At 40.4% G+C, this 8,143-nt stretch overlaps 1 protein-coding gene across 1 annotated transcript in view; it reads right to left on the minus strand.

Annotated features, from left to right (window-relative positions):
- The window catches only part of LOC117228025 (opioid-binding protein/cell adhesion molecule), a 722,263-nt gene extending 716,662 nt beyond the window's left edge, over positions 1–5,601 (minus strand). Inside the window, exon 1 of the mRNA XM_076528700.1 lies at positions 4,884–5,601. The gene's annotated coding sequence lies outside the window, so the exon portion shown is untranslated. The remainder of the gene's footprint in view (positions 1–4,883) is intronic.
- Between the last annotated feature and the right edge of the window lie 2,542 nt (positions 5,602–8,143).

Below are 8,143 nucleotides of genomic sequence, written 5' to 3' on the forward strand. Positions count from 1 at the left end.
TTTATGGATGAAGAAGATAATTAAACGTGGATCATTGATTAGTTAATTCCTATTTGTGTTCAACGAGCGGCATCGCAATTAGCTCGCTAAATATTAATTGTTGTCAAAGGACGTATCATTAACACTAAATTTACGGAACCCGTCAAAATGACGGGTCATTAATTTTTTTAATTTACGATTATTCGTATCGTAAAGATACATTTACGAGTTATTTATTCGATTTATATGTTACTTACGGCAAATGTTACAATAACACTTGTTAAAAATCAGGATAAATGTGTCTAATTGTTACTTCTATAAACTAATATATAAAACAGCTGTTCTTTGTGTATTCCGTAAATCTACGATAAATCCAACAAACGTGATAGCAGAGCAGCGGTTAGAAGAGCGTAGTTGGCCCTGCGAAAATACGTGCGAGAAAAGTGCGAAACTCGCGTGCATCGAACTTAGATCAACAATGGAGATGTTCGCTAGTTTTCCCTATCGCGAACGCAACATTAAAAACTGCGAATTTATCAAATGAAAAAAACTCCACGAATCCGATTCAACGCGAAGCATTCCGCACAGCGGAGAAACTTCGGAACAGTTTGCATCTATACTCGCACGAAAATTGTTGTAATTCAAAAGTTTCGAATCCGAACAGAAACTCAATGGCGCGGATCGTTGAAAAAGCGTTACTCCGGGCATCATCGGCAAAAAATAAAATCGGAAGCTGCCCGTGATAGCGGCGGTATTCTAAGCAAATCCGTTCGGCCGATTCCGAAGCGAAAAAGTGCAGCGGAAGAGCGCGGGTCGATCGCCGATACGTTAATTAAATTCCCGCGATAAGTTTCGTTCGGTTGACATTCGCACGCGCAGCCTTGCGCCGAAAGGAAGCGACGAATAAAAATGTGAGAATCAGCACGCAGGTTGGAGGCATTCGGTGTAGCATCGCGTCGCGTCGCGTCGCGTCCCCTTTTAATCGCGAGCCAGCGCTACCGGATAAAGCAACGTGTAATTTGTCGCAATTGGTATTGTTCGGTGTTTCCCGGTTCCGCGTCCCCAGCTACCCCGTTCCTCCCTCTTGTTACCCCATTTTACCCGACACGTATTTTTTCCCCTCTTTTCTCCGGCTCCTTTCTGTCCACCATTTTTCCTCCCTGTTCCACCGTGCGCCGGAAACCTCCGATACGAAACTGCGGGACGGCTGGGTGTGCCCCAATTTTGCGGTGACCGGCACGATCTTTATAATCGCGGCTGAACAACCTGACAATCGGGATCCGGCGAAAGCTGCGCCCGTTTGTTGAACGCGCAGGTGAGAAAGCCGAGGGAAACGTACACTTCGTGGCGGAAGGCATAGGGCGATCTGTCCGATAAATTTAACACTGCAAGTAACTGGTTTCCGATTCTTTCTTTCGCCGGTTCGCGATGTTATGAAAATGTTTCTCGCAGAATTAGGTGAACTTGGAAGCATCACTTTTTTTTAGAGCGTTCTTGTTAATTCGAAGTGAAATTGATTTCGAATGAAGTTAATTTATAGCGACTTTATAATTTATTTCTCTCGTCTTTTCAACACTTTCGCATGTATAGATCACATTTTAAGACTCCAGTCGAAACTTTCGAAAATGTCGCTTACGCCATTATCATTCTAACCCAGTGTCATCATTGCAATATGCGCGTAATATGTCATCATTGAAATTGCACACGAGTTATCGTCGTTGTGAGAAATTTAAGAGCGTTCTTGTTTTTTTTTGCTGATCAAATTTATTATTAAGATAGGTTAGAGTGACGTTAATTCGAAGTGAAATTGATTTCGAATGAAGTTAATTTATAGCGACTTTATAATTTATTTCACTCGTCTTTTCAACACTTTCGCATGTATAGATCACATTTTAAGGCTCCAGTCGAAACTTTCGAGAATGTCGCCTACGCCATTATCATTCTAACCCAGTGTCATCATTGCAATATGCGCGTAATATGTCATCATTGAAATTGCACGAAGGTTAAATACGAAATAAATGTAAATGAAATTGATCTTGCAAATTTCATTCACTTATTTGTAATTATTTGAAATAAAAGTATAAAGCGGATATTTTTTCGTTTACTTAAGCTAGCTTAAAGAACAGTTTAGCTCTAATAACAAATATATTTTACTTTTTAGTAAAATATTTTATGTATTATGTAACAGCATCGCTCTTTTCGTTATCAATAAAGCTGGTTTTCGTAAACTTTGTAAACTAAATTTAAAATTGTTACAATTCTTCGACGATCAGCTTGTACTAAAGCTGATACTAAATTGTGCATTGATGTGCACTAATTTATATTAATGTATATTAGTGTCTGTTAATGTACATTAATGTATATTAGTGTCTATTAATGTACATTAATGTATATTAGTGTCTATTAATGTATTCTAACATGTATTAATGTCTATTGATGCATTCTAATGTCTATTAATGAATTATAATGTGCATTAAAATCTATTAATGTGTACTAACGTGTATTAATATGTATTAATATGTACTAACGTGTACGAATCTAAACTTGTGTAAACTATTATAACTGAGATCCGAACTGCATTGGTGGCACACTTCTGTTATCATCTCGTTCAAAAGTAATCGAAACTAATCCCAACGTAATGTCCCAATAGTATTAATGTCTATTGATGCATTCTAATATGTATTAATGTCTATTAATGAATTATAATGTGCATTAATATCTATTAATGTGTACTAATACGTATTAATATGTACTAACGTGTACGAATCTAAACTTGTGTAAACTATTATAACTGAGAGATCCGAACTGCATTGGCGGCACACTTGTGTTATCATCTCGTTCAAAAGTAATCGAAACTAATCCCAACGTAATGTCCCAATAGCAATGACGTTTCGGGATTGTCCTTTTGTAATAAGGAAACTTGTTGATTTAAATTAACAGCTAGTGTAAAAGCGTGATTGCTGTTTCGCAAGATAATAGAACGACAGGACGGAGTAATTAGCAAACTTGTCAGCAACGGCGGTGTTTACAAAGTTGAACGGCACGATAATTCTGTCCGAAAGTCTCGGTTCGGCTTTCGAAGCTCTCGCACGACTGCCACTGGCTAGAATTTTCGTAAATGCGATTCGAACGTTCGTTAAAATGCGAAGAAAGCAAGGAAACGTCGACACGTAACAGGTCCAGGTATTCATAATTCGAAGTCCCGAAACGGTAATGAATAACTATTTGGTTCCCCTACGACAGAGAGGTCGATGAATTTAGAGTCTGCTGTTTACGATTCGTAGAAAAATTTACGACGATCACGTAAACATCCAGGCACGGCATAACCATACGATTGTCAACCACAGAAGTGATTTAAAAACCAACGATAACCGCGAAGCTTACCGTGAACCGTAGTTTCTTGCAAGAGAAACGTTCGCGTAATTTACGTTTGGTCGTAAAAGAGACAGATGAAGATGAAAGATGCGCGCACAATGTAGAAGTATTCGGAAGTCTTTGTTTAGGTGACAAACCACGACGGAAATATTTACCGTTTCTTTCGCGATGCACCTTCGAGTGATCTAGTCTCATCAGTCTTCATTTATGTCCGACAATGTGTTCAATAGCCGCTTCATTTTACACAGCTTTCCAAAATGAATGAGGCGGGTGAGGTGAACACGCGTATCTCCAACAGTATACGTGTACATAATAATCACGTTATATTGCGAAGATTTTTACGAAGACTGAAGGGAACAAGATGAGCAAGAGAACATCGGATGAGATATTAAATAATCACTGTATGTTGTAGAAATTTTGAGGAAGAAAGAAGAGGATAAGACGAGCACGAGTATATTGAATAATACGTTGAATAATCGTTATAAATTGTGGAGCTTTCGAGATGAAATCAAACGGATAAGATGATCGCGAGTTTGCCAAATAATACGTGAAATAGTCACTTTGTATCGTGGAGGTGTCAAGAAGGAGTCAAACAAATAAGACGAGCAAGAGAACATCGGATGAGATATTAAATAATCGCTTTATGTTGTAGAAATTTTGAGCAAGAAAGAAGAGAATAAGACGAGCACGAGTATATTGAATAATACGTTGAATAATCGTTTTAAATTGTGGAGCTTTCGAGATGATATCAAACGGATAAGATGATCGCGAGTATGCCAAATAATACGTGAAATAATCGCTTTGTATCGTGGAGGTGTCACGAAAGACTCAAACAAATAAGACGAACATGAGCACATCAAACAACATCTGCAATAATTCTATCACGTTACAGAGATTTCAGGAAGGAACGAAGCAAATAGGATGAACATAAGTACATCGAATAAAATCTGCAATAATTCTACTATGTTACAGCGATTTCAAGAAAGAATGAAGCAAATAGGATGGACATAAATATCGTATATCTACGATAATTACATCGTGTTATAGAGAATACGAGAGAAAAAAAGAACGAAGCAAATAAAATGAACACACCTACGTCAAACGACGCATCAAACAATCACTCGATATCATGGACATTTCACGAAGGAATGAATAGTAGAAACAAGATGATCGCGACAACAGCGAACAGTGTACAAAAATCTCCAAAAAGACCCGAGCGAACCATGAAAATCTCCGAATCGAGAACGGCACCCCAAAACCATGAAAACGGCACTGAATCTCCGAAAAACCATGCCGGTCTCAATGACAAAGTCACCCAAAAATTTCTCACGGCGAACCTAATTTCTCTCCGCGAAATCTCCGGCTCGTTGTCCCGAGAACCGCGTAAACTGGTCACATCTGGTTGTTTACAAAGTCCGCGTAGGACCGCTAAATTGAACGACCTCTCCGCTCGGCCCTGCCGCTGAGCACCAGCCGTTAGCCAGCCCGAAAAATTGCATTCGCATGATTCGCGGCGCCGTGAGACTTACACGTATACAGTTGACTTCGATCCCCGTTCAATCACTTCCGCGGGACGATAAATCACAGAAACGAAAACAATTCATCGCACACACTTCCGTCGACGGAGGGAGGAGCAACGGCGGGCCCGTGGCATGTGAGAACGCACCAAACCAAAGTTTATATATATATATACATATATATCCACACGGCTAAGACCGTCGAAGTACTTTCGAACCGAGCTATACGGTTACAAGTATCCCCGTGAAGGAGGTGTGTATCGGTACACGGATTCCGCACTGGTTCCGAGATTTATGGTCGACGCACGATCGACACCCTCCCGTCACATGTCTCCGCACTGGCTTCCGGAGGAGGCTCACGGATGGATCACGGTGTAACCAGCACTGCTGTCAGAATCCTCGGGATCGATCGCGGACACTTCTAGGTCGCCACGGCTCGCTTTCGACCGATCTTTGATCGCACCTAAAAATCGAATCCTCCCGAGTGACCGTCCGCGGACGTACGCGGTCGCGCGACGCCGAAGAAAAAAGAAAAAGAAAACGTTGTAATATCGGTGGATCGGGTCGGATACGGAGATCGGGACGCGGAGATCGAACACGCGCGCGGAGGCACACACTTGTTAAAGATCGACTGGATCGCGAGCGAGGAGCGAGGTTCCACCGAAGACGCGGCTCGCACGCCGGCTGCTCGTTAGGACTTCGCCTATGGACTGGCGGGCGCCGCGGCAAAAGCTACGGCGCAACACGCCGACGCATCTACCCCCTTAGAACCCCTTGGCCCCTTTATCAACGGGTGATACCAACCAATACCAATACGAACCGACCGCGCTCCCCGACGCGGCGCGGCGCGGCGCGACGCTTCCAGCTTTCCTTTCGCGCTCCCCGTGAAACGTGCTCCGCGGAACCCCCGGTGCAACGCGGCTACCCCTCCTCATCGAAATTACGGGATGCACCTTCGTGCCTGCACCCGGCTCCCCTGAGTTTTATTGGCATTCCGATGCTCCGCCGTGACGGACCCATTGTCTCGTGTAATCCGAAGGGTTTTCCGGAAATTATCGCTCGCACCACAGAAAGATCCGCGGTCAACGGACATTGCTGTAATTACTCCGCCCCACTCAAAGTTTTAACCCTTAGCACTCCGAACCATTCTGAGCGTTGGCTACCAGCTACTCGGCGCCACTTTTCGGCAAAAACGGGCATTTACAGACCCTCGTATTATTTAGTATGCTTTTGGAACTAACTAACACATTACAATGATATTGGACTTATATGAATTTAAAAACCGAAAAATTTGCAAAAAAATCAATATTTTATTTTTTATAATTTCGTTATTGTTTGTTTTATAATTTCGTTTCGTTGTTGTAATCGCTGTCTATGCGAACTCTTTCTCTCGTCGCCTTGTTGCTTGGACGATATCACTATCGTTGCTATCAAAACGATGGACTAACTGTAGAAGAAAACCTTCTACATATCTGTAGTAACATTTCTGTGTAACATTTCTAACGTATCTGTATAAACGTCTATCCGGAGCTCATCTTCGCTACTACTTGTGTCATGAGACTCGTTCGTGTTTGAACGATTTGTCATTGTTCTAATAAAATATATAAATAAATACATAGGTTGAAAATTTCTAATTTTTATTACTAACTCGCAAGATGATATTTACCAAAAAAACTTTTACCAAACAATTTATTTACCAAGAGAAGAATCACTTTTCCGATTTTCTCACTCGTTAGATCTATCTATACCGCTCGACGCTTCGAACCAGACCGAGTTCAGCTTTGAAAATCTTTTCCTCCAGATTTTATGATTATAAATCTCACTATACAGTGCGTGCTATGTTCGCATACCGATCTTTCTTCTACAAACTTGCCTTATCGCTCTTTTGAAATGGCGTCTTCGAAGTGCTCGGACCGTCGTGAGCACGCCTCTCACGTTCTCGTCAAAACTCGCTGACATTTCTTGTATATATCTTAGTAATTTTACTATATTTTGATTTGATTTCTTGTGCCATTTCAAGAGAAAACTGCAGGGAAACATGCGTGTCTGAAAAAGTTGCGCTGAAATAACTGAATTCCCCGTAATCACTAATAAACTTGAATGTCCCACGAGAGGGGACATCCGAGTGATATGCTAGAATTACGATGTCCCACGAGAGGGGACAGCGGAGTGCAAAGGGTTAACACTGCCTTAACCGTTTGAACGAATGAGAGCCATATATTGTTTAACCACTTAACGCTTTGCACTCGAGTGGTGACTCTGAGGCAGCATTACAATTGCTGCATCGCGTTTCAAGGTAACATTTACATTATAAAAGTCTAGACGTAAAAAAATTGTTAAAAGTCTAACTGTTGTACGAATCGCTAGACTATAAATTTCATACGCATAAAATGCACTTTGTCATATAAAATGGAAACACCATAAGTCAGAAAAATTAATTTAGATTTACGGTTAAAACGGCTTCGAGTGCAAAGGGTTAATAGCTGCGTCGATCTACTTTTAAGATCGACATTGTATGCGTTTCATCGATCGCACTGGGTGCAGTTTCTTTCGACAAGTTGTTCTACGATTGTACTAAAATGTACGAAATTTATAAATATGTTTCACAAGCATTTTAACTTAAATCGTAGGAGAAGTATGTTTGTTGTAAGATGTAAAATTGCCATTTCCCTCTTGACGTGTGTATACGTCGTTTACAGCTAATAGGTTAACACATTAAGGGCCAAACCTGTTTTGTCTTTCTTTCTGCCTGCTATACATTTCGTGATACCTGCAAATATCGTAACATTTTTTTTTTACGAACAAGTAATAGTTAGGTGTATTCTTTTATGGTCTCCGAATTATTTAAAATTTATTTTTGTGCAACAATATAATTTTCTAAATTTTGTATCGTTAGTCACCGGTGACTAACGTGAGTATAGCGTCAATCACCGGTGACTGACGTGACGCTTAACATCTTAATAGAGGCGGAGCACCATCTATTATATAACTATAATGTATAAAATATTTTAGCATGTCGACATCTTCGATAAAGTCTCGCAGAATATTTAACCAAGCAGAATTAATACGCGCGATTTTTTAAATAAAATCCGGCGGTTGTGTCGTAACTTGTAAAATACCACTGCAGATATTTTTATTATATTCTATTTTAATAATCGTTTTTTTTTATTTTATTGTAAAAAGTATGTGATATTAAACTTTTGTATTTTTCTAACTCTTTGGGGTCTTCGTACATTTGTGTCTTTGACATTTTATGTACGCATTTCTCGTGA

The sequence above is a fragment of the Megalopta genalis genome, chromosome 2, assembly GCF_051020955.1.
Source record: "Megalopta genalis isolate 19385.01 chromosome 2, iyMegGena1_principal, whole genome shotgun sequence".
In the NCBI taxonomy this organism is placed as follows: Eukaryota; Metazoa; Arthropoda; class Insecta; order Hymenoptera; family Halictidae; genus Megalopta; species Megalopta genalis.